The sequence below is a fragment of the Myotis daubentonii genome, chromosome X (genome assembly GCF_963259705.1).
Source record: "Myotis daubentonii chromosome X, mMyoDau2.1, whole genome shotgun sequence".
Lineage (NCBI taxonomy): Eukaryota > Metazoa > Chordata > Mammalia > Chiroptera > Vespertilionidae > Myotis > Myotis daubentonii.
The window spans coordinates 9,416,364-9,443,774 of NC_081861.1; the positions used below are offsets into that span (position 1 = coordinate 9,416,364).

At 44.2% G+C, this 27,411-nt stretch overlaps 2 protein-coding genes across 7 annotated transcripts in view; one reads left to right on the forward strand and one right to left on the reverse strand.

Annotated features, from left to right (window-relative positions):
- Positions 1-8,040, reverse strand: part of SPRY3 (sprouty RTK signaling antagonist 3) — a 72,821-nt gene extending 64,781 nt beyond the window's left edge. For all 3 annotated transcript variants that reach the window (XM_059680375.1, XM_059680374.1, XM_059680373.1), the window contains exon 1: positions 7,672-8,040. The gene's annotated coding sequence lies outside the window, so the exon portion shown is untranslated. The remainder of the gene's footprint in view (positions 1-7,671) is intronic.
- Positions 7,203-27,411, forward strand: part of LOC132225127 (histone H2A-Bbd type 2/3-like) — a 28,300-nt gene continuing 8,091 nt past the window's right edge. The window contains exons 1-2 of one of the 4 annotated variants that reach the window (XR_009450795.1): positions 7,203-7,519; positions 8,040-8,279. The gene's annotated coding sequence lies outside the window, so the exon portion shown is untranslated. Of the gene's footprint in view, positions 7,520-8,039; positions 8,280-9,111; positions 9,225-15,289; positions 15,381-27,411 lie in introns of those variants that run through there. The other 3 variants (XM_059680378.1, XM_059680377.1, XM_059680376.1) reach the window with 3 other exon arrangements.

Sequence of the window (27,411 nt, forward strand, 5' to 3'; positions counted from 1 at the left end):
ATTGGGGAAGCTGAGCCACTGGGCCCTATAGGACACTTAGCACAGAAAGCCACTCTATCGACACAGCAAAGCATAAAAAATGCCGAGACAAAGAAACAGGACACAAATGACAGAAATGGAGGAAAGCAAACTACTGGATATAGAGTTCAAAACCACACTTTTAAGGTTTTTCAAGAATTTTCTAGAAACCACCGATAAACTTAATGAGACCCTCAAGAAATCTAGTGAGACCCTCAATGTTGTGATAAAGGACCAACTAGAAATTGAGCATACACTGACTGAAATAAAGAACATTATACAGACTCCCAACAGCAGACCAGAGGATCGCAAGAATCAAGTCAAAGATTTGAAATACAAAGAAGCAAAAAACACCCAACCGGGAAAGCAAAATGAAAAAAGAATCCAAAAATATGAAGATAGTGTAAGGAGCCTCTGGGACAGCTTCAAGCGTACCAATATCCGAATTATAGGGGTGCCAGAAGAAGAGAGAGCGCAAGATATTGAAAACCTATTTGAAGAAATAATGACAGAAAACTTCCCCTACCTGGTCAAAGAAATAGACTTACAAGTCCAGGAAGCGCAGAGAACCCCAAACGAAAGGAATCCAAAGAGGACCACACCAAGACACATCATAATTAAAATGCCAAGAGCAAAAGACAAAGAGAGAATCTTAAAAGCAGCAAGAGAAAGACAGTCAATTACCTACAAGGGAGTACCCATATGACTGTCAGCTGATTTCTCAACAGAAACTTTGCAGGCCAGAAGGGAGTGGCAAGAAATATTCAAAGTGATGAATACCAAGAACCTACAACCAAGATTACTTTACCCAGCAAAGCTATCATTCAGAATTGAAGGTCAGATAAAGAGCTTCACAGATAAGGAAAAGCTAAAGGGGTTCATCACCACTAAACCAGTATTATATGAAAGGCTGAAAGGTATCTTTTAAGAAGAGGAAGCAGAAGTAAAAGGTAAAGATACAAATTATGAACAACAAATACACATCCATCAACAAGTGAATCTAAAAATCAAGTGAATAAATAATCTGATGATCAGAATAAACTGGTGATTATAATAGAATCAGGGGCATATAAAGGGAGTAGACTGACTATTCTTGTGGGGGAAAGGGATGTGGGGGATGCAGGAAGAGACTGGACAAAAATCGTGCACCTATGAATGAGGACAGTGGTGGGGGGGTGAGGGCAGAGGGTGGGAGGGGAACCGGGTGGAGGGGAGTTATGGGGGGAAAAAAGAGGAACAACTGTAATAATCTGAACAATAAAGATTTAATAAAAAACATGCCCAGAAATAGTCAGCAAAATTGAGACTTTGGAAAAATACAGATAAGCAATCCTTCAATAAACATATGACAAGGAAAAAGTAAAACAGAAGAAAGAGAGATGAAGTCGACATTTAAAAAGATTTAAAAGATAAACTGACCAATTTCAGATTCTGTACATTACTGGGGTCAAATCAAACAAACTGAAAAACAGAAAAGATTTGTCATATGTATGAGACAATTAGAAATTAGGATATTGACTGAATATTAGTTTATATTAGGGATATATTATTTGGTGCAATAATGGTATTGTGGTTATGGCAAATAAAAAAGTTCTTAAACTTTAAAACAGTGGTTCTCAACCTTCCTAATGCCACGATCCTTTAATACAGTTCCTCATGTTGTGGTGACCCCCAACCATAAAATTATTTTCGTTGCTACTTCATAACTGTAATTTTACTACTGTTATGAATCGTCATGTAAATATCTGATATGCAGGATGTATTTTCATTGTTACAAATTGAACATAATTAAAGCATAGTGATTAATCACAAAAACAATATGTAATTATATATGTGTTTTTGATGGTCTTAGGTGACCCCTGTGAAAGGGTCGTTCAACCCCCAAAGGGGTCGCTACCCACAGGTTGAGAACCGCTGCTTTAAAGCTACCTACTGGAAAATTTACAGATGAAATGATAAATTATAAGAGACTTGCTTCAGAATATCTAGATGAAACAAAACTTGGCATGAATTGAGTAGTCAAAGCTGGGGGTAAGGTATGTGGGAATCATAACATTCTTTCTACTTTGGTGTAGATTTCAAATTTGCCATCAATAACAATTTTTTGAAAGGAAAAAAAATGCCTCAAAACTAGATGTGATGTCCCTATACCCTAGAGAGGCTGACTTTATAATGGGGGCCACCAACCTGCACTTCAAGGTGGTCTTTGGCTGCTGAGAGTTTGTAGTAAAAGTATGGGCAGAGCAGGTGCAGTGCAAGGGTTTCTTGCACTGCTCTGTTGGAGAAGTCTCTCTCAGATGTATAGAAATTGTGACATCAGGTGGGGTATAAACAAAGAGCATCCTGAATGCTCGGGCTGCTCTGGAGTTCCAGAAATCCTGAGTCTCTTGCCCAGGAAGTCAGTAATAACAGAAGTTGAGCCCAGCACTACTGCTTATACCCTAATGAAGCCCATACTGGAAGGAGGAGACCTTGGCTGCCATCAATCTGACTCTCTGAGTGGACAGGATACCATTTGAGAACTTGGCCTCCAGACTCTTGAAGACAATGTTTCCTGTTGGCATGTGATGGAAGTCCAACTCATTTTATGAGAAACAGTTTAAGTTTCTCATAAAATGTTTAATCTAGGGAAGACTTGTGGAAGTCGGGGAGTGGTAAAACAAAGGAAAATCCAAGAAGGGTTTGGTGGGCAATACAAGAGGACCAGGATAGAATCCTAGGTTTGTCAGACTGCAGAGTCTTTGCCTTACCAGCAGTGAGACTGGAAAGGAAGTAATAGGTAATAAGAGAAAAAGTAATATGCCTTTGTGACTAGAATATACTTTTTCATTGTTTTATGCATTTCTTGACTCAAATCCAAAATGGATTTAAAGTCATTTATAATACAGGATATGCATGGAATAAATCTTCTAAAATAAAGGTTAAAAACTATTTACTTTTCCAAACTCACTTTGTGTGTCTCTTTCTTCCTCTTCAGATATCATTATTAATTCATTTTCTTTTATATAAGTCCACTGTAGACTCTGGCTACAAGTGATTGCCCAAGGGGCTTCAGTGTCAAAATCTTTTCATCTCCAAATGTCAATTATATTACTTCCTTTTTTTAGTTTTTAAAAATGTATTGGGGTGACATAGGTTAATAACATTTATAGGTTTCAGGGGTACAATTCTCTAATACATCATCTGTAGACTCACATAACGTCAGAAGAATAACTAAACTGACAATAATGACTGGCAGAGTTTGATCACAAAATTTAGTTGTTTGTACATGCTTACATTCATAATTTCTCTGTGAGCAGCCATGATAGTTGCCAGATTGAGTCCAGTATAGAAGTGGCAGCCATCAACATTACTGACTACAGGAAAGTTTCTGTTACAGCAGTAGCAGTGGTATAAATAGTGGTACCTAGTGTTTTGTGATATCAAAAGAGCACTCCTCACCCACCAGTTGTGCAGTGAATTTTTGGTTGTTGAACCTGGAAACAGCCCTATGCCTCTTTCTCCAGGCCTCATGATGATGCTGTTAGCTTCCAAATATCCTTTCTTCCAATTTACTTTTTATCAAAGTTATTTTATACACAGTTAAATATACAAATCTTAACTGTACAGGCCAATGAATTTGACAAATGTATACAGTGTGGGACCAACATCACAATCAAGACATACAACATCATCATCACTCCGAATGCTGAATGATGCTGAGTTTGTGCTGAATCATATTTCTGTTGAGAGTCAGAAATGCTCACATCCTGCTCATATCCTCAGACACAAATTAATATACTTTCAGCTTTTAACACATTTTTTTTCCCATTGGTAGATGAGGAACATTTTGCATGGCCTAGATGATTTTTTTTAAATGTCAGTGTTTATTTGTTTCTGTATAGAGTTAGTAGTAGAATTGTCATAGACCAAAGCCTCCACCAAATTCAACATTGTGTTGTGTCCAGAATATTTATTTTCTGGCTAAGAGTCACTTTCAGTTGCATAACCAAAGTTCATTTTATTATAAATCTTCATTTTTCCCTTTCCTTCTTTTTTTAACCTTTTTAAAGATTGCTCTTAGTCGGTTCTTTTTAGGACCATTATAGCACACTGTTTTAACCGCTTTTCAACTCAAGGTTATGAACAGGATTAGAGAGCATGGCATCTTCATTAAGATGCTGGACAAACCAAGATGTAGATGTTGGCCAAAGATGACAGTTGCCAGACATCATCTGTATACAATAGTCCACGCAAGAGATGGTGCTAATTTGGTCTAGAGCAGGGGTTGTCAAATTATAAGCCCACAGGCCAAATTCTGCCTCCTGCCTCTTTTTGTAAATAAAGTTTTATTGGAACACATCCACACTCTCATTTAAGTGTTGACTGTAGCTGCTTTTGCTCAATAAACGTAGAATTGAGTAGTAGCAGACAGAGAATGGATGCACCTCACGAAGCCTGAAGTATTTATTATCTGACCCTTTATAGGAAAAAAAAATGCCAATTCTTGGCCCCTAGTGCTATCCGGGCAAGTGGAGACAAATAGATGAGCAGATTGTATTATTGGAAGTAGAGCAGGAATAAGCCTGGCATGTTCTAGAAACACAGGAAGGCCATAAACGGATCCAGATACTATCATCTCTCCCCTTATTTTGTAGCACATTTGTACCTGTTGATATTTATTTGGACATTAATTCACTCATTCAGTGAATATTCTTTAAGTTCCCACTGTGGGCCAGACACTGTTAGCTGCTACACACACACACACACACACACACACACACACACACACACACACAGATCGTATAAGGGGAACCAACAAGTAAACAATTACGACACAAAATAGTAAGTGCTAACTAGAAATGAGGGGGAAAGGATGCAATTGATACAGAGGAGGCAATACACTTTTCTTTTACCACCTAGTCAGCGTCTGCTATTACATGTAACCTTCCTCAAATTATACCCGAACCACATCTCTCCTGGTTGGTCATGCCTCCCCTCCTTCAGTCACTAAACTACATCATATAATAGTAATAATCATCATCGTAGCAGCTAATCCCCATTGAGCATTTACTGGGTGTAAGATATAGCCAGGTACTGGACACACATTGTCTCATTTACTCATCACAATCCTGATATAAATATTACTATGCCCATTTGTGAAATAGGAAATTAAGGGTCAGAGAGGTGAAGTCCTTTGTTCAAGTTCTCATGTGTGTTCCACAAAGTAGCGCTCAGGGCATCTGCTATTTTCTTCCTCCTCTGCTCTGGCTTGCTGCTGATGCCTAATGTTAAGATTGCTGCTTGATGGTATCACCTACCGAAGGCGCCAATACCAACCAATGTGTATGCCAAAGTCTTATGTCTAGAGCATTAATGTTCGAGTCCAGGGTATTGTTTCTCATAGATGCTAAATATCTGGGAACAATGACCATATTTTGTGAAAGAGTTCTTTGTCGTTTTTACTTGTGCTTTTATTACAGTTCCTGCCCTTGGGTCTGGTGCCAAATTACCTAGGTTTGAATCTCAGCCCTGAAACTTAAGTGCTGTGTGATCCTGGCGAAATTGCTTAACTTCTTCATTCCCCCGTTTCCCTATCCTTAAAGCAGGAATAACAATATTATCTACCTTTAGTGTCTGTTATAAAACACTTAGCCCAGCGTTATTGCGAAGAAAACTGGCTTCTTTTTCCAACTCTTAAACAGGCCTCTATCTATCAACTTCTTGCCTCTTTCTGGGTACTTTCTATCTGTTCATTTCATCTTACGTTTATTGATTTTATTCACTTTAATTGCTACTGTCATGCTCCTTCCTATTACAGGAACTTTGATTATGCTGTTCACTGTCTGAAATATTCCTTTTCCTGTTTGCCTGGCCAATTCTTATGTGTTCTTTAAACTCCATAAGGGTGAGGACTCTACCTGTTTTTGTTTGCTGTTTTATACCCAGAGTTTCATATGGCACTTGGTGCACAGTAGGCCCTCATTAATGTTTGTTGCATGAAAACCAACCTGAGTCAGCCTAGTAGCTCACCTTATTCAGGTATTGCTCTGTATATGAATTCACATCCTAGCTACAGCTTTTTTTCTGTCTACTCACTGGTTCTAGACAATTTTCAATACATAAATAAATGCTATATGTTAGGTTCTGGGCTAGGGTCTTGGAAAATAAAATTTTAAAATAAAAACTTTCACCCAGCCAGTGTGGCTCAGTGGTTGAGTGTCAACCTATGAACCAGGAGGTCATGGTTTGATTCAGGGCACATGCCCTGGTTGTAGGCTCCGTCCCTAGTGGGGGGCATGCGGGAGGCAGCGAATCAATGATTCTCTTTCATCATTGATGTTTCTGTCTCTCTCTCCCTCTCCTTTCCTCTCTGAAATCAATAAAAATATTTTTTTAAAAAAAATAAAATACACATTTTCTGCTCTCAAAAAGCTACTCTTTCATTGGAGGACACAAGCATTCAAAGAGAGAGGCTATAATCTAGAATGATGTGGTATACTTAAGGCCTGTACTGGACTCACTGGGCATAATGGACCCATGGAAAATGAGAAAATAAATTTATTTGGGAAATACATGAAAGGATTTACAGATGAAGTAACATGTAAATTGAGTTAAAAAAAATGAGTAGCAGTTTTTCCAATAGACAAGTAGGGGCAAAGCATGAATGCCTTTTCTTCTTTTGTTGATCCTAACTTTTACAAGCTGTTACCCCTTTGACATTAGCCTAATATTTTTCATCTCCAATAACTACAATGCTGCTCAGTTTCCCATTTTCCAGTGTCTCTATAGATTATGTATGTTGTTTATTCTCGCTCTCAATGTGTTCCTCTGCCCTGGATTGCCCTTGCACTGCTAATTTGGTGCACTTTTTGGTCCTTCTTTGTAATATGTATTGTTCATTAATTTTTACGCGCATAAAATATGCTTTCCTAATGGTGACTTCCCTTCTAGTGCTCACTGGATTTAGCGCTCTACCTGCACCCTGAATTCAAGGTGCTCAACTGAATTAGTGGGAGTCCCGCATTGAGTGATATGTGACGTCAGTTCAAGAAAGTGCTGGAAGGATAGTGAAAGAATTTTAGATCCAGCAAACCTTGCTAAGCCACCATGAATAGGAGCGTAGTGAGAAGACCAGGTAGGCGCATTGAAAAGGCAAGGACCCGCGTTTTACACGCAGCGTAGTTTACGGGTCCGCCTATTCTCTCTGAGCCTGTGGCTCCAACATCTTTTAAACAGACTAGTCCGCCCCATTCCCATCCTTCTGGATCGGAGGCTCTGCTACGCCGCCGCCGTGGGCCAAGTCCCGGGCGCGCGAGGAGCCCACCCGGCACGGCCGGAAGGAGCGGGGCGGGGCCTCCAGGCTCCCAGCTGGGCCTGAACCCGCTCGGGGAAGCCAGTGTGGGGCCGACTGTTTTTTAGGCAAAAGCCAAGGGCGGGCGCGCCAGGCTGCCTCCCCAGGCTCTCCTTACTTGCAATTCCTTCCGCTTTGCTGAATTGGGAGTCGCGATCTCCAGCACAGGTGGGTCCCGCCCCGTGGATCCGGGAAGGGGTGTCCCGGGTGGGTGCGATGGGTGGGGTTTGCCCGGGCGCTTGCATGCAGGCCTGGCGCAGTGCGGGATGGCACGGCGGCTCCCACCCCAGCTGCTCGGGCCCGTGGGCGGCGGTACTCACCTGAACCCTGGCAGAGAAAGAGGCCACTCGCGCCTTGCTGCAGGGCCGTCCGTCGTCACGGTTCGTGCCAGTTGCGCGACAAAGAGTCCGCCCCGAGATCAGCGCAGGGCCAGATGGGCCTAACGCTGGAAAACAGCTGCAAGATCTGGAGCAAGCCCGCCTTGGGACTTGCGCCCAGTATACATTGTTTTAAACTCGATCGGACTTCCCAGTCCTGGATCTGAAACTGATTTGGTGTCGAGCTTTCAGCAAGTCCCTGCCCTCTCTGCTTCGCTCTGCTTGGCAGTGGAGAGGAAGGTGGCTGCCTGCACGACCTTGCAGCACTGATTTTTCTTTCGTTCTAATATCCACTAATGTTCTCTGCCCAGATTTTACCCTTTGTCTGCCCCTCCTGAGCGAGGATGCCTTGCAAGTCAGGAGTGGCAGGGCAAGGCGTTGCGGAAGCTAGGCAAGGAAGTTCTCTCTCTAATGAAAACAACTCTGAAAAGCCTTTTTAATACTACTGCCTGCCCTGAACACTGGAGACAACATCCATTCAATGCTTAGTTTGAATGGCAACTCTGAAGAATGCTCTTGTGAATGCTTTACTATTAAAGATTTTAACTGGATGATTGTTTGACCAAAATGTTTTGTGCTCAATGAACATAATACACTGCTTAGCGTGTCTCATCAGAAAAGACCTGCGTGACTTTAGGGTGCCTACCCAATCGCTGAAAGAAAACCTTCAGCTCTCACATGTAGGAATACTTCCATAATCCATTCCCATACAGCAGTTTTTAGAGTTGCTTCTTACCTTGGTATTGCCCTTTCAGGAATCACGGGAGTAAAAATTACATACAATTTATTTTACATGAACTTAACTGTAAAGGCAAAGAAGAATTATAATCACCATGACCCAACATTGTGGGGTCATTCTGACTCCTCTGCATGAAGGAACTGGTGATAATGAGAATGACAACCATATATTATGCAAAGCACTATAATCTGCAAAATGAGAGGTGAATGTGTTTATTGACCACCATACATAGAGAGGTTATACTTTATTTCATAACCAGTGTGATGAAGGGAATGTTCACTGAGGTGGTTGAGTCTGGGGGCATCTTTTGGGTACCCACCGCATTCTTTATCTGCGAAGTGTGGACTGGGATGGATCACTTCCTTGCTTTGGCATCTGTGTTAGGAACCACAAGCAGTTGTGTATCTCTGCTTGGCAACCCTGGGAACAGCAGTAAAATATCCAAACATCACTCAGCAACTGCAGTGCTTCTAGCAGCTGTGTTTTCTGCCTGCCAGGAAGGGGGGCGGGGAGGTGGTGCTGGATTAATGCACCTTTCTGGTAGGAAGAGTCTCTGATTAGAGCCAAAGTGAACATAGATCCACCAGTTGGACACCTTCGTGACCCTCTTTCTACAACACGAAATAGTTCCCCTGCTCATATAGGCGGTACATGCACCTGCCGTGGACCTCATGTAAGAATTTACAGAAGAAGGGGCTCTTGACAAAACCCATCTGTGCACACCGGCAGGTTCCATGTCAGGAGTGGCTGAGATGAGGTGGGTGTCCTTCAGGGCACGGGACCTGATGGTTTCCCAAACGGCTGATAAATGAGAGGGAAGTGGTGGTAGACGTCTGCTGAGTCATCCTTGAGGGCGAGTCTAGGACTGGCTGTTTGGCAGGACCAGGGGGATGCTTCGGTCATATTTTTACTCTGTTCATTCATTCTTTTATTCCAAAGTCAATCAATAAATGCTTACTTTGTGCCAGGATGCTGATGCACTCGCTGCGATTGGCAGCACAGGGGACAGTAAGTTCGGGAGGACAACAGGAATTCAACTTGAAGCATGCGGAGTGGGAGGCATCCTCACTCTTCCCCATTCCCTGAATCCAATCAGTGCAAAATCTTGTCACTGCTGCCTCCTGGGTATTTTTAAACCCCACCCACTTCTGTTTGCCTGCCACTGCTACTCCAGATTTCAAGCCAGAATCATTCTTTTTTGGTGATTTTTAAACAATATGTTTTGGGGAGAGAGGGAGAAAAACATTGATGAGAGAGGAACATCAATCAGCTGCCTCCTGCACGCCCCCTACTGGGGATTGGGCCCACAACCCAGGTATGTACCATCGAACCAGTGACCTCTCGGTGCATGGGAGGACTGAGCCACACTGGCCAGGGTATTTAGTGATTTTAAAATTTTTGTTTTAGAAGATCTAAATCATTGCTGGACCCTCAGTCTTAATGGGAAAACCACCACTCCTACCATCACCACAGCAGCAGCAACAACAACATACAAGAGCCTAACGAGCTCTGTGTTATTCCTAATATAATGTCCAAGAGACAAACTCTTTTTCCTCTGCTTTCTAGGGTGTTTTTAAAATTGTGTATCAACACTAATAAAAGAGAAAAATGGTAATTGGCGTACGACGATACCCTTTTCATTGGCTAATCAGGGCTATATGCAAATTAACTGCCAACTATGATTGGCAGTTAACTGCCAACTAAGATTGGCAGTTAACTGCCAACAAGATGGCGGTTAATTTGCATATGTAGGCACAATGCAGGGAGGCGAAAGGGAAAGCAGGAAGAAGCCCCCTGCCACTGACAGTGATCGGAAACCCAGAGGGGAGCTAAGAGCTGGGGGGCAGGGCAAAGGCGGCCCTGGGGCCGCCTTTGCCCTGCCCCTCAGCCATGATCGGAGAATCAGGCGCCTTTGCCGCCCTGGCCAGTGATAGCAGGAAGTAGGGGTGGAGCCAGCGATGGGAGCTGGGCACGGTCGAAGCTGGCAGTCCCAGGAGCTAGGGGCCCCTTGCCTGGGCCTAAAGCGGAGCCCATGATCGCGGGGCCGCTGCAGCTGCGGGTCCCCGCTGCCCGAGCCGGATGCCTAGGCCAGAGGCGTTAGGCCTGGGCAGGGGCGGAGCCTGCAACCACGGGGAGCTGGGGGTCCCCTGCCCAGGCCTGACACCTCTGCCGGAGGCCTCAGGCCTGGTCAAGGGGCCGATCCGGTGATTGGTGATCAGAGGGTGATGAGGGTCAACTCCTCTGGCCGAGGCATCAGGCCTGGGTGGGGGGTGGAGCCGGGGATTGGGGGGATATGATGGTCCCCTTGCCCAGGCCTGAAGCCTGGGTCAGAGGCGTCAGGCTTGGGCGGGGGGTGGAGCAAGCAATCAGAGGGAGATGGGGGTCCCCTGCCCAGGCATGATTCCTGGGCCAGAGGCCTCAGGCCTGGGCGGGGGCCAGAGCCAGTGATCGGGGGGAGATGGGGGTCCCCTGTCCAAGCCTGACACCTCTGGTGGAGGCATCAGGCCTGGGCAAGGGGCCAATCAGGCGATTGGAGGGTGATGGGGGTCTACGCCTCTGGCTGAGGCATCAGGCCTGGGCAAGGGGCAGAGCCAGCAATCGGAGGGGTCTGGGGGTCTCCTGCCCAGGCCTGATGCCTGGGCCAGAGGCATCAGGCCTGGGCTGGGGGCAGAACCAGTGATGGGGGGAAATGAGGGTCCCCTGCCCAGGCCTGACACCTCTGTCAGAGGCGTCAGGCCTGGGCAAGGGGCCGATCCTGCGATTGGAGGGTGATGGGGGTCAACGCCTGAGGGCTCCCAGTATGTGAGAGGGGGCAGGCTGGGCTGAGGGACACTCCCCCCCACACACACCCAGTGCACGAATTTCGTGCACCGGGCCCCTAGTTAAGATATAATTTAAACACCATAAAATTGACTCATTTTAAGTGTACACCTTTAAGGATTTTTAGTAAATTTGTTGAGTGGTGCAACCACGACCACAGTCCAGTTTTAGACATTTCCATCACCTCAGTGACATCTCTCTCTTACCCATTCGCACTTAATCCTTGTTACCACCCCCAGCCCCTAGCAACCATTAATCTGCTTTCTGTGCCTACGGATTTGCCTCTTCTGAACATGTTATACATGCAGTCATACAGTATGTGGTCTTTTGTGACTTAGCGTAATGATTTTAGGCCTTGTTTTCTTTTTTAATATATGCATTCAATGCTGTAAATTTCCCCCTAAGCACTAAAATTGCTACATCCAACAAATTTTGATAAGCTGTGTTTTTCTTTTTATTTATTTCAAAGCAGTTTTACATTTCTCTTGAGATTTTTTCTTTGACCATGGGTTAAGAGTGGGTTGTTTAATCTCCACATATTTGGGGATCTCCAGTTATATTTCTGTACACATTGTATGGTTCCTATTCTTTAAAATTGTTAAGGTGTGTTTTTATGACCCAGAATGTGATCTATCTTGGTGAATGATTCATGGGAGCTTGAGAAAAAGATACATTCTGCCATTTTTGGATGAAGCAGACTATAGATTTCAATTATGTACAATTGGTTGATGGTGTTGAGTTCAGCTATGTTCTTACTGATTTTATGCCTTCTGTATCTGTCATTTGTCTTTTTTAATATATTTTTATTGATTTCAGAGAGGAATGGAGAGGGAGAGAGAGATAGAAACATCAATGATGAGAGAGAGTCATTGATTGGCTGCCTCCTGGACACCCCACACTGGGATCGAGCCTGCAACCTGGGCATGTGCCCTGACCGGGAATCAAACCGTGACCTCCTGGTTCATAGATTGACTCTCAACCACTGAGCCATGCCTGGCTGGACAGATTTCATTCTTTTAGTGACCCTATACCAGTTGGATAATTTGTTTTGCTTTGTTTTACAGTTGAAGCTAAAACATAGACATTTGTGGTTTCAATTTCTTAGCATGATTCTTGTGCTTCAGAAAAGGAGAGGCAAAGTCATTGTTTTTCCCAATCCCTAATGTAGTCATTCTCCTGAGATGTCACTGCCAGTCATTCAGGAATCAAAATGCCTAGTTTTTTGGCTTGTAGATTTTCAGAAGAGGATGTTTCTTTGTAGTAAACATGAAGAGATTGAAGTTGACACATGTGATTACCTACTCCGACTAGAATTTCTAGCTGTGGCCATTGCCCAAGTGTTTGTGAATATTTTGTAATCAATGATTTTTGGGTCTTGACTTAATTTAACTAACATAAAAACGCATTGAGTCTTTAGTATATGTTTGGCCTGTGGGGATTACAAAGAAATTTGTTCTGTGACCTCATGGAATTTACAGTCTATCTGGAGAATCAAAGCTTACATTCTTGAATCAATTAGGTCAATTCACTCAAGATAATACCCTCATGTTTGGTTCCAACAATATGTGTTGTTGATCGTCAGGAAAGAATAAATCTGTGTAGTCCGGGAAAGGTAAGGAAGGCTTCTTTCAATGAATAGGACTTGAAATGGCCTTTGAAAAGTCAATAGAGATTTTACATAAAGAGAACATTCTAAGTAAAGTATTATGAGCAATACCATGGTCAGGACATTGAAACACCCCCCCCCCCCAACTAGAATAGTTTGTCTCCTTGAATCACACATACCCACTTCTTCATCATGTACTTCAAACCACAAAAAAGGGGAGTCCTGGTGCATAAGTGGCCATTCACAGGGAAATCATAAGTCATTCCATTTGACTAACACTGGCCCATCTCCCACTTGACTCTCCAGAAACTCTCTTGTTTCTCCTGTTGGAACCTTTTCCTCATCCTTCATATGGAACACTCATGGTAACCTTCTTTGTCTCCTGACCACAATCTTATCTTTTCATATTAGTAGGTCATCCTTGGACTATCTCTGATGGTTTCTATTTTGGTTTTGTCAATGCTTACAACCTTCCACCTAGACACTAATGGAAATCCTCCTTGGGTTGCAATACCTGACCTTCATAAAGTCTATCCTTCAATCGGTAATTCCAGTAGCACCATGGTGTGATGTTGGAAGAGATAATGGTGCACCAGTAGACAATATATATGGCAAGTATGGCCCTGAGGAAAGAAGCTGCCTCCTTTCATATTAAGGATGCCAACTGATAAACCAGCTAACAGAACACAAAAGTTCAGTAGCTAGCCTTGGAGTCATCTTGCTCCACTTACTCTCCCTGAAAAACATATACATGCACAGATACATGAATAAAGCCTTAGTTCCGTTTTCACTAGAAGGCACTAACACTAACACGTATGCTTCTATTGGAACTTTTTTTTTTAAAATATATTTTATTGATTTTTTACAGAGAGGAAGGGAGAGAGATAGAGAGTTAGAAACATCGATGAGAGAGAAACATCGATCAGCTGCCTCCTGCACATCTCCTACTGGGGATGTGCCCGCAACCCAGGTACATGCCCTTGACCGGAATCGAACCTGGGACCTTTCAGTCCGCAAGCCGAAGCTCTATCCACTGAGCCAAACCGGTTTCGGCTGGAACTTTTTTTTTTTTTTTCTAACAATGCATCACAGCCGCCCAGATTTCATAATGATCCCAAGGCACTTAGGGGTGCTCTTCATTTATCCCACATCTTATCCCACAGCATTTATGCATCTTGAAAAGGGTCTTCTCCAACACACCAGTACAGGAGACTCCACATGGGTGATGGGGTGCCTTGTCCATACGTATACTACAAGTCCTCAGCAGCCAAAGGCCACTCCCAAAGTATAGGTCGGTAGTCCCTGCTGTAAAGTCATTCTCTCTAGGGCAGTGGTTCTCAGCCTTCCTAATGCCGCAACCCTTTAATACAGTTCCTCATGTTGTGGTGACCCCCAATTTCATTGTTACCAAGTGAACATAATTAAAGCATACTGATTAATCACAAAAATAATATGTAATTATATATGTGTTTTCCGATGGTCTTAGGCGACCCCTGTGAAAGGGTCGTTCGACCCCCAAAGGGGTAGCGACCTACATGTTGAGAACCGCTGCTCTAGGGTGTAAGGGTGCCCCCTCCAGTGCGTACCAGGGTCAGTAGGCTTCATCCAGAAGCAACACCAGACCAACACCTGTGCTCAGCAGACTTACCAAATGGACATAGAATGTGTGGTTGATGTGTGTATGTGAGTATACTTAAGTATACTAAAAGAAGTATACTTAAGTTGCCAGTTGTAAGTCCTGATGGAAGTATACTTGTGTTGCCAAATCCAATCCCAAATTCTCTGCCTGTACCATAATACCATCCCAGTGAGCCTCTGTGACTCATGGAATAAGTCACTTAAAGATGTTTTGTGGCACTGCATTTGACATTATGTCTTGTGGCATGCATAAACATGAGGTCTGTTCACTGTAGACAAGGACACACCAGGAAAACCAAAAGGGAAGATCCCCATACTCTTGACCCTAGACCCATGGTCGGCAAACTGTGGCTTGAGAGCCACATGCGGCTCTTTGGCCCCTTCAGTGTGACTCTTCCACAAAATACCACGTGCAGGCGCGCACGTACAGTGCGATTGAAACTTCGTGGCCCATGAGCAGAAGTCGGTATTTTGTGGAAGAGCCACACTGAAGGGGCCAAAGAGCCGCATGTGGCTCGCGAGCCACGGTTTGCCGAGCCGCAGTTTGCCGACCACTGCCCTAGACCACCCTTGTTAGACATAAACTTTACCTCAACCTGTCCTGCCTGCCTCCCAGAACCACAAGCCATACTCTTTACAATAGGTGCACTGATGAAATTGGCCATGTCCTGCTTGACATTGTTGTTTTTCACCAAGGGCCACAGTTGTCAATGCTTTTTAAACCCCACATTCTTTAAACTCTTGCTTCTGTCTTACAGGATACTAAATAAAGTATATGTAACAGTGTTCATCTCCTTTCATGTAAAAAAAGATCTGCAACGTTTTCACCAGCACGGAGCCCAGTGGAAGGTCAGCAAAATGTCTAAAGCACCTCATAATTCACCTCCACCTGCCTCCACCTGCCTCCACCTACCAGTTGCCTGTTAGGCTCAGTCACTAAAAGGGCCTTTGGTGGTATGTGAGTTGCGTGAGATAGGTTCTCAGTGAGTCACTAGGTAGGGGTGAGTGGTGTTCACCAGATTGATACAAATTCAAACTCGGTACCAGTGCTAAGTCTGAGGCCACTCAGCAAAAGTCCCAGGGTACACCACGGCCAGCTGTCACCCGCTGGGTGAACACAGACCTTTGAGGTAAGTAGGGCAGGGTCTTAGGGAGTCGTCTGGAGGAGGACAGCAGCGCTCATCAGGCTAAAAGATTTGGACATTTGAAGGGAGGGTTCTGTACAGGAATAGTAGTGCTGGTCAGACAAGTGAGGGAAAAATGGCCCCTTCCCTAGATCCACACAATTAAGCCTTTCTCTCTTCATCTCTGCCACCTGTAGTCTGCCCAGACCTCCTTGAGAGCCTTCCAAGAAAGTCTGCACCATGGGCCCAGTCTGGCCAGAGGCAACAAGTTCCTCCACAACTTGAGAGCTCAGCAGAGTGGGGCCATGGGGAGTCTGGAGGGTGGGGCTGGTGCATTCCCCTATGCTGATGCGGAATGGAAGGGAGTGTTCAACCCAGGAAAGATGGCATCTGTGAGTGGTGTGGGAGAAGGACTCAGCACAGGGACCTTGGTGGCTGTCCTTCCTCGCCTCTCCCAAGAGCCACACTACTCAATCTCTCCCTGTAGGATTCCAGTCCATTCTTACCTCTGCTGGAGCCCAGCAGAGTTAATCAGACCCAAACAGACCAAGGTTTGACCATGGGAAGTGAGCGTTCTGCACTGGTTGGGCATGTGAGGGATAAGTGGCCCTTGACCTGGAGCCACACAAGTCAATCTTTCTGAAATTCTACCCAGACCTCCTGGAGAGTTGGAGTTTGGCAGCGAGAAGTCAGGAGAGTGGGGATAGTGGATGTCCCATGAAGTGGTGGCACTGGTCAGGCCATTGGGAAGGCAGATGGAATAGTCCCCACCCCAGAGCCACACAACTCAGTCTCTGACACCTCTTGAGTCCACCCAAACCTCTATACCCTGGGCCCAGTCAGCTGACTTCTTCTCAGGGCATGAGCTCTGAAGGGCAAGGTGACAAGGAGCCAGGCCATTGCATTCCTCCAGGCTAATGCCATTTGGAGGGAAGGGCTAGACCCAGGAAAGATGGCATCTTTGGTGTGGAAGAGGGCCTCAGCACAGTGACCCTGGTGGTTGTCCCTTCAACTCTCCCCAAGGCCACACAATCCAGTCTTCTCACACAATTCCACTCTGCTTTGAGCCTCCCTCCCTCCACTGGAGCTCAGGGTGAGTGGCTGCCAATGAGATTCTGTGCACTGACCCATTAGTAGGGTGTCTGGCTTTCTAGCAGATCGGCATCTCCCTGGTGGACAGAAATGCCGCTGATTTTCACAGCCAGATGTTATATAGGCTCCACTTCCCAGTTCTGGCGCTCTAGGCAGGGAAGCCTGGTTTGGGGTTGAGACCTCAGGCTCCCCAGGAGGGACCTTTGCAGCTGAGATAGCCCATTGGATTCTCAGACACTGCACATGGGTATAGAGCCAGCCCTTTTCATGATACCATCCTTCCTACTAGTCTCGAGGTGGCTTCTTCTTTAAATCATTGGTTATAAGACTTCTGTTAAGCTAGTCTTCAGCTGATTATTCAGATTGATTGTTTCATATTTTAGTTTTAATTCCAATTTGGTCCTAGGAGGAGGTGAAAGTAACTTCCACCTATCTGCTGCCATCTTGGATCTCAGTTTGTCATTTTTATCAGAGTAAAAATCTAAGTTTTTATGTTTTAGTATAGAAGGCCCTTTGTGATCTGCTCCTTTCTGACATCACCTCCTATTAGTTTTCCCTTTGATTACTCAGCTCCAGCCACACTGCCTTTAAAATATACATATATATGATTTCAGAGAAGGGAGAGAGCTAGAAACAATGATGAGAGAGAATCATTGATTGGCTGCCTCATGCACGCCCCACACTAGGGATCAAGCCCACAACCCCGGCATGTGCCCTGACTAGGAATCAAACCTTGACCTCTCAGTTCCATAGGTCAACAATCAACCACTGAGCCATGCTGGCTGGGCCACACTGCTTTTTATACTGTTCTACTGGTCTACTTTACACCAGATATTTTCATGACAAGCTACCTCTCTGTTCAAATATTATCTTTCTCAATGAACTCTACCCTGACCACCATGTTAAAAAGTCCTGCTACTTAACAGCATACACCTTTACTTTGCTGGGTTTTTTGCAGCTCTTATTACCTTTAATATACTATATCATTTCCTTTATATTGTTTATCTTTAATTGTCTACCTCCTCCCACTAGAAGATAAACTCCATGAAAACAGGAAATTTGTCTGTTTTGTTCACTGATATATCTATGCCAAGGGCCTAAAATAGTGCCTGGCAGAAAGTTGGCACCTAATAAATATTTCTTAAATGAATTGATTAGCTAGTTAATTCATTAATAAGGATGTCAGGGAAGGTTTTTAAAATGAATTTATATTTAATTCGAGACCTGAAAACTGAATAGGAAAAGAATGAGAGGGACAACATGGTTGGCAGAGGAAACAACATATGTGAAGGCCTTGAGGCAGTGAGGGCAAGATCAATAAGGCCAATTATATAAAGCCTTGAGTGTCATTGGAAAGAGATGACTTAATCCTTTTGCCTGCCCTCTAGAGTCTCTCACCAAATGGGGAAGGAAAAATGAACAGCCAATTATTATACGTGTTGTAAGTGTACTAGTAAGAGAATGCAAAAAGAGCTGTGAAAACACTGAGTGGTCAGCTGCTAACTCTTCCTAGAGGAGTTAGGAATATTTTACAAAGAAGGTGACATTAGAGCTAGGTCTCAGGCAGGAGAGTGACATGATGAAAGTGTTTTAAGAAGATTAATCTGGCAATAGTATGGAAAGGGGATGGGAATATGGATGGACTGAAGGCAAAGAAACCATCTAGCCTATGGCAGTAGTCCAGGCATGAAGTGATGAAGGCATCTATAGGAATGGAAAGAGAAGGACAAATCTGAGAGACATTTGGAAGGAAAAATTGACAGGAGCTAAATGGACTCTTGGCTTTAAGCCTCTTGAGAGGTAATGCTTCTTCCTTAGTAATAACCATGAAAAGATTCAGACTGACCTATTATGTAATTGCCTACTCTGACTAGAATTTCTAGCTATGGCTGGCCTCCAAAAGTTTGTTATTGTGATTGATACTTGTTGGACCTTAATTTACATTAAGATGGCTTAGACTCTTAAGGTTGGGATGCTCTCAAAAACATAATTTTGACTATGAAACAGCAAATTATTCCATTAAAAAAGAAACGAGTGAAACCATGGGACTGCATAGGAAGTTTTACAATGAGCTCATAGTTCCTTTTTTAAAAGTATAATATTACATATGGAAAAGAAGAATGGCTGTAACAGGTGGCATGTGCCTAAAGGATTAGTATTTGGAAAAATAAGGCCCCAAATTACCTCTGGCTTGGATAAATATATATTTACAAAAACAATAAGAACAACATTTTAACTATGTTCTCAGAAAGAAAAAAAGTATGTGTGTCCTGGATAAGTTGCAACTCAGATGATATTCTTAAACTACTCTCAATGATCAAGGAATTAAAAAGATGAAATATTGCCATTATGCTAAGTGAAATAAATCAGACAGAAAAGGACAAAACTCATATGACTTCACTCATATTTGAAATATGCAGCAAACAAAAATTAAAACAAAATAAAAGCAAATTCATTATCAAATATATGGACATCAGATTGGTGGTTACTAGTGGGGAATGGGGGCATAATAGGTCAAAATGGGAAAAGGGAGTCAAATATATGGTGATGGATGGAAACTACACTTTTGGTTAGTGAGTACACAGATGTCAAATTATAATGTTGTACACCTGAAACGTAATGTTATAAACCAATGTGACCTCAATAATAATAAAAATGTGTTTAGTTTATCCTTACCTTGATTGATAGTTGGACTTGATATAAAATTATGGGTTACAAATAAAGTACAGAAGTCTTAAAGAAAAAAAATTGGGTTAATGTAAATACATTACCATTTATAACAAAGAAAAAGAAGGGAAAGTTTTCAAGTAAGTGAGTACTTAGAAAGTTACAAAGTTATCAACAAAGAGATTCCACACAAATATAATTTTTACTTCTGACAAGATCATTAGATGTAGTTTATGGAAGTATAGAAGAAATATGGAATGAGAAAATGACTGCTATTTCATCAAAATTTTAACATCTTTTATGACACACTTATGAAAAATAATTATGAACCCATATTGATGGTTTAGATAATTAAAACAATTGTATATTAATTAATTGTTATTAGCATACTCAAAGAGTAACGATTAACAGACCATAGGCAAAGGAAGAGTTTTGATAGGCTGTTTCAAACCTACATTTAGCTTGACCTAGGCAATATTTTTATTATTTTTTTATTTAAACCTTTATTGTTCAGATTATTACAGTTGTTCCTCTTTTTTCCCCCCATAGCTCCCCTCCCCCAGTTCCCACCCCCTCCTCCGCCCTCACCCCCCGCCACTGTCCTCATCCATAGGTGTACGATTTTTGTCCAGTCTCTTCCTGCACCCCCACACCCATTTCCCCCCGAGAATTGACAGTCCACTCCCTTTCTATGCCCCTCATTCTATTATAATCACCAGTTTATTCTGATCATCAGATTATTTATTCACTTGATTTTTAGATTCACTTGTTGATGGATGTGTACTTGTTGTTCATAATTTTTATCTTTACTTGTTTCTTCTTCCTCCTCTTCTTAAAGGATAGCTTTCAGCATTTCATATAATACTGGTTTCATGGTGATGAACTCCTTTACTTTCTTTTATCTGTGAAGCTCTTTATCTGACCTTCAATCTGAATGATAGCTTTGCTGGGTAAAGAAATCTTGGTTGTAGGTTCTTGCTATTCATCACTTTGAATATTTCTTGCCACTCCCTTCTGGCCTGCGAAGTTTCTGTTGAGAAATCAGCTGACAGTCATATGGGTACTCCCTTGTAGGTAATTGACTGTCTTTCTCTTGCTGCTTTTAAGATTCTCTCTTTGTCTTTTGCTCTTGGCATTTTAATTATGATGTGTCTTGGTGTGGTCCTCTTTGGATTCCTTTAGTTTGGGGTTCTCTGTGCTTCCTGGACTTGTCAGTGTATTTCTTTGACCAGGTAGGGGAAGTTTTCTGTCATTGTTTCTTCAAATAGGTTTTCAATATCTTGCTCTCTCCCTTCTTCTGGCACCCCCATAATTCGGAATTTGGGTCGCTTGAAGTTGTCCCAGAGGCTCCTTACACTATCTTCATATTTTTGGATTCTTTTTTCTTTTTGCTTTTCTGGTTGGGTGTTTTTTGCTTCTTCGTATTTCAAATCTTTGACTTGATTCTTGGGATCCTCTAGTCTGCTGTTAGATCTCTGTATATTATTCTTTATTTCAGTCAGTGTATGCTTAATTTCTAGTTGGTCTTTTGTCATATCCTCCAGGGTCTCACTAAATTTATCAGCGGTTTCTAGAAAATTCTTGAAAAATCTTATAACCATGGTTTTGAACTCTATATCCAGTGGTTTGCTTTCCTCCATTTCTGTCATTTGTGACCTGTTTCTTTGTCTCCGCATTTTTTATGCTTTGCTGTGTTGGTAGAGTGGCTTTGTGTGCTAGGTGTCCTATAGGGCCCTGTGGCTCAGCCTCCCCAATTACCTGAGGTGGACACTCTTGGTGCACCCCTTTGTGGGCTTTGAGCACAGTCTTGTTGTAGTTAAGCCTTGATTGTTGTTGGTATCACTGGGAGGAATTGACCTCCAGGCCAATTGGCTGTGAGAATCAGCTGTGTCTACAGTGGGAGAACTTCTGTGTTGGAGACACACTTATGGGGTAAGACTTGCTTCAGTGTGGCTTTGGTGCTCACTATGTCTGCCCCCTGAGTGTGTCCCATATGGATCTGAGGAGTTGTAATCTGGATGGTCCCACTCTGACCACTGGGTACACTGGCTCTTGGATCTCTAAGGAGGTGCTAATTTAGCCTCTGCCTGAGGCTACCCCACAGGAGCTATAGAGAGATCTGCAGATGCCTCTTCTTTGTTTGGGGTTTGGAGGTTCCCAGATGAGGCCCTGCTGTGAAGCAATGTAAGCTGCTGTGGGGCCTTGGGCTTTCTTTTGGATGTTCTGGGTCTCTCTGAGCCAGCTGCAGTTTGTTAGGTAATTTTAGTTTGCAAAGGGCCAGGCCATTCATATGCAAAAGCCTCTGCACACAGCTAGGGTGGGGCAGGGTCTCAGGAAATCAACAGGGCAGAGCAAACAGCTATGGCTGATCCTCAGCCCTCCTCTAAGAAGCCCCAGGTCTCAGTGTCCCTCGGTAATCGCTGCAAGCACCTCTGAGAGAAAACCACCCTCGAGTTCCGCGTGATGCCATACAGTCCAGTTTCTCCCTGTATGAGTCTGGGTCCCCAGAGACTCGCCCGGAACTGGAGTTCAGAGTAGTCAGGAGCCTGAGACTCCCTCTGGATTGAAAAAGACAACTGCGTCCTCAGTTGCCAGCCCTTTCTGCGTGCACCTCCGTACCTCTGCACCTTACTTCCACACCTCCTCTGAGTCTCAGTGTGCTTTTCTCTTTCCTTCTAGTTGTAGAATTTACACTCAGCCAGCCTTCCTGTGGTTCTGGATGATGTCCATTTTGTCTTTTAGTTGTAGTTTTGAAGTGGTTGTGCGAGGCAGCAATTTCAGGTGTTTACCTATGCCGCCATCTTGGTTTCTCAATATTTTTATTATTGAAGTAAAGATTCAGAACAAGCAGCTTACCAGATTTAAAGAGACTATGAAGCTGGAAGAAAATTAATTTAATCCAATTCCCACAAACATTTATGCAGTTATACTATGTCTAGAAACCATGCTAGATATTAGAGTATAAAAATTAATGAGACCTATGTCTTTCTATTGTGGAGCAGCTAAGTATTTCTAGGAGGAAAGACATAAAAACATAATTCTAGCAAAATGTATTAAGAAAAAAGATAGAGACATAAACAGTATTATGAGAGAACAAAAGAGATACAACTTTATTCTGGGAGTTTAGAGAAGACTTCTTATAGGAGATGATTCTTGAGGATGAATAAAAGATAAAGTAGGAAGGGCTTCCAGTTTGAGGGAATAAAAACATGAACATGAGTTTCTTAGAATCATGAAAGCATTAAGTGGGTCTGGGAAACTATAAGCAATAATGTACAAAGACATAAATAGCAGAAAGTAAGGCTGAGAAGTAGCTCAGGACCAGGTAATGGAAGGCATTGCATAACATGATAAGGAAACTGGACTTTACCCTGAAGAACCTAGCAATCCATTCAAAGGGAATGACATACTGACATATCTGTTTTCTTTTCATTCAATCCCTACAGTGTGCACAATAGTTTGAGTTGAAGGTGTGTGTATATGGATAGATTAATTAAGAGTCTATTACAGCCTTTGAGTGAGAAATAATAGTGGACCTGAACTTAGATGGTGATAAGTAGAGATATAATGTAGTACATGGGGTTTAAGAATCATTTAGGTCAGGGGTGGGGAATATCCAGCACAAAAGCCATATAAGGTCCACAAAATCATTTGGTCTGGCCCTGCCAAAGCATTAGGGGTGAGTTAATTAAATGTTTGAGCAAATATAGTAGGCTAATTTTTAAGTTCTACAAAGAACTCTGATCACATGGAGTCCTCCCAGTTTTGCCAGGCATAGTTAACTGCTTTTTCCTTTGTGCCTTTTCACTGTACTCTGTGATTACAACTATCATAGATAGTATTGGTTATCACCCTATATCTGTCTTTCTTCCTCATTAGATTGTGAGGTGTTTTTTTAAAAATATATTTTATTGATTTTTTACAGAGAAGAAGGGAGAGGGATAGAGAGTTAGAAACATCGATGAGAGAAGAGAGATCGATCAGCTGCCTCCTGCACACCCTGCAGTGGGGATGTGCCCACAACCAAGATACATGCCCTTGACCGGAATCAAACCTGGGATCCTTGAGTCCGCAGGCCGACGCTCTATCCACTGAGCCAAACCGGTTCAGCGATTGTGAAGTTCTTGAATGGTGGCTGGGGTTGCTGACTTATTTATGTTTATATCTCCAGTACGCAGTAATATATGTTGGGTGAAATAATGAATAAATGAATTAATATACTTGCTTAAGAGTGGTTTGGGGTGGGGAGTAATCTATACTAATAAAAGGGTAATATGCTAATTAGACTGGACATCCTTCTGGACAAAGCCACGGTGGCAGGGGCCAAGGCAGAGGTGGTTAGGGGCAATCAGGCCGGCAGGAGGGAGCAGTTAGTAGCCAGCAGTCCCAGATTGCGAGAGGGATGGCCAACTGCCGGCTTAGGCCAATCCCACAGGGGTCCTGGATTGGAGAGGGTGCAGGCCAGGCTGAGGGACCCACCCACCCCCATGCACAAATTTCATGCACTGGGCCTCTAGTCCAATATAAAAGAATAAGAGTATTTGATTAAGAATTGAGCATTAGACCAGGGGTTGGAATTTTATTATCCTTCGAAGGGCCAGATAAGAAATATTGTACACTTTGGAGGCCACATATGGTCTTGGTCTCATAGTCTTCATTATTTTTGTTTACAACCCTTTAAAAATGTAAAATTCATTTTTAGCTTGTAGGCCATATAAAAATAGGCATGGGCCATAGTTCGATAGCCTCTGTAATAGACAATACCCATAGGTAGGAGTTTGGAAAACAAGAGTCTATGGAAAAATAAACATAACCCAGATATCAGCAGAGGCCACTCTATGCTCTTCTCCTTGCCACCACCCACACACTCTCAATAAATTTGAGTTTAGCTCTTGATTTCCAAACCTGTTATTTCAGAACATTCCCTTCGTCATCAGCAAATTCTATTATGTCTTTAGCTATGGCCTCTGGTATGTGATTGGTTTCATCCCACATCAATATGAAATTTAGTCCCCTCATCAGCTTACATCACACACACACATCCACTCAAAATTGGCATTTTGTGCCCGGCCGGTGTGGCTCAGTAGTTGAGCACTGACCCATGCACCAAGAGGTCCCTAGTTTGATTGTCGGTCAGGGCACATGCCTGGGTTGTGTGCTTGATCCCCAGTGCAGGGCATGCGGGAGGCAGCCAATCAATGTGTCTCTTTCACTAATGTTTCTGTCTGTCTAACTCTCCCCCCCCCTCTCTAAAATCAATAAAAACATATTTTACCAAAAAATAAGCATTTTGTGGGTTTAGTGACGTTAGGGGTTTATTGACACGGTTCACATCAAGCACCATTCAACTTCTCTGCAGTTGCATATCTTCTCTTTTCCCACAAGACAAATTAATTCCTTTTAAGGCCTTATTCAAATGAAGTTGTTTTATTAACCTTTCTGAAACCATCACACTCAGGGAGTTCCCAACTCCAAGCAGGTTTATCAAGAGATATAGTTTATTCCTAACAACAACCATAATAATGGTGATGATGATAATGATAATAGCAGCTAACATACATAGGTCTTAGTATGGGACAGACACAGTTCTAAGTGCTTTAGTGCTCATATTAAACCCAGGAGGGAAGTGTTATTATTGTCCTCATTTTACAAAATAGGAAATTGAGTCACTGGAAGTTTAAGTAACTTGCCCACAGTCACACATAATCAGTGGGAAAGAAAGCTCCAAGGAGCCAGGGTGAGGGCAATCAATACTGTCGTAAGTAAAGAGGCCCAGAAGGATGGAACCTGAAAACCAACGCTTATATGTGGTGGGAAGGTTAAAATTAATGAAATTTAGCCCTACCCAGTTTGGCTCAGTGGCTAGAGCGTTGGCCTGTGGCCCAAAGGGTCCCGGGTTCGATTCCAGTCAAGGGCATGTACCTTGGTTGCAGGCTCCTCCCTAGCCTGGGCCCTGGTTGGGGCCCTAGTTGGGACACGTGAAAGGTTCAACTAATTGATGTGTTTCTCTCACATCAATGTTTCTCTCTGTCTTCCCCTCTCTCTTCCACTCTCCCTAAAAATCAATGGAAAAATATCCTTGAATGAGCATTAACAAAAAGAAAAAAAATAGTGAATTTTCAAAGAACTACCTCAGATTTTTTGTTCTTTTGGGGATTTTTTGCTTCATATAGACACAGACAACATTATGGTGATTACCAGAGGGAAGAGGAGGTGGGGTGGTGAGAGATAGAGGACAGTAAAGGGGGAATAAATGGTGATAGAAGGAGACTTGACTTTGGGGGTGAACACAATCCTATCTAATAATAGAGAAACATGGTAATTAGCCGTATGACCGCTACCCTTCCCATTGGCTAATCAGTGAGATATGCAAATTAACTGCCAACTAAGATGGAGGTTAACCGCCAACAAAGATGGTGGTTAATTTGCATATGTAGGCACAATGCTGGGAGGCGAAAGAGAAAGGACAGAAGAAGCCCCCTGCCACTGACGGTGATCTGAAACCCAGGGGGGAGCTAAGAGCCGGGGGCAGGGCAAAGGTGGCCCTGGGGGCCGCCTTTGCCCTGCCCCCAGCCATGATCAGAGAAACCGGCGCCTTTGCCACCCTCGACCAGTGATCGCGGGAAGCAGGGGTGGAGCCCGCGATGGGAGCTGGGCAGGGGTGGAGCCAGCATTCCAGGGAGCTAGGGGTCCCTTGTCCAGGCCTAAAGCCTTGGTCAAAGATGTTAGGCCTGGGCAGGGGTGGAGCCTGCAATCCGGGGAGCTGGGGGTCCCCTGCACAGACCTAACACCTTGGCCAGAGGCGTTAGGCCTGGGCAGGGGCGGAACCAGCCATTGTGGGGCGGAGTCAGCGATCCTGGGCAGCTGGGGGTCCCCTGCCCAGGCCTAAGGCCTCGGTCAGAGGCATTAGATCTAGGCAGGGGCAGGGTGGGAGATCGCGGGGAGCTGGGGGTCCCCTGCTCAGGCCTAATGCCTTGGCCAGAGGCATTAGGCCTGGGCAGGGGCAGAGCCTGCAACTGTGGGGAGCTGGGGGTCCCCTGCCCAGGCCTAACGCCTGGGTCAGAGGCGTTAGGCCTGGGCAGGGGCGGAGTCAGCAATGGTGAGCAGCTGGGGGTCCCCTGCCCATGCCTAATGCCTTGGCCAGAGGCATTAGGTCTAGGCCGGGGCAGAGCAGGAGATCGCGGGGAGCTGGGGGTCTCCTGCCCAGGACTAATGCCTCCACCAGAGGCATTAGGTCTGGGCAGGGGCAGAGCCGGGGATGGTGGGAGCTGGGGGTCCCCTGCCCACGCCTGACACCTCTGCCGGAGGCCTCAGATCTGGGCAAGGGGCTGATCTGGCCATCGGAGGGTGATGAGGGTCAACTCCTCTGGCCGAGGCATCAGGCCTGGGCAGGGGGCGGAGCCAGCAATCAGAAGGGGCTGGGGGTCCCCTGCCCAGGCCTGACTCCTGGGCCAGAGGCATCATGCCTGGGCGGGGAGCAAAGCCAGTGATGGGGGGAAATGAGGGTCCCCTGCCCAGGCCTGACGCCTCTGGCAGAGGCATCAGGCCTGGGCAAGGGGCCGATCCTGCAATTGGAGGGTGATGGGGGTCAACACCTTTGGCCCAGGCATCAGGCTTGGGCGGGGGTGGAGCCATCAATCGGAGGTGTGTGCGGGTCCCCTGCTCAGGCCTGATACCTGGGCCAGAGGCATCAAGAATGGGGCAGGGGTGGGTGGGGTGCCAAGCCGCAGATTGGTGTGAACTACAGAGGAAGCACCTTTTCTGACCGCTCATTGGTTAAGCTCCCTGTATGCCACTGGTAATATTCTTAGTAACTTGGGTAATAAGAATCCAAAACGGTGATCTAGGGTTTTTCACCACACTCCTGGTGAAAAAAATGAAGGTCCGCTGCTGGAGGGCTAAGAAATGTCATATCCTGCCCTAGCCGGTTTGGCTCAGTGGATAATGCCTTGGCCTGCCAATGGCAGGGTCTGGGTTCAATTCTGACCAAGGGCATG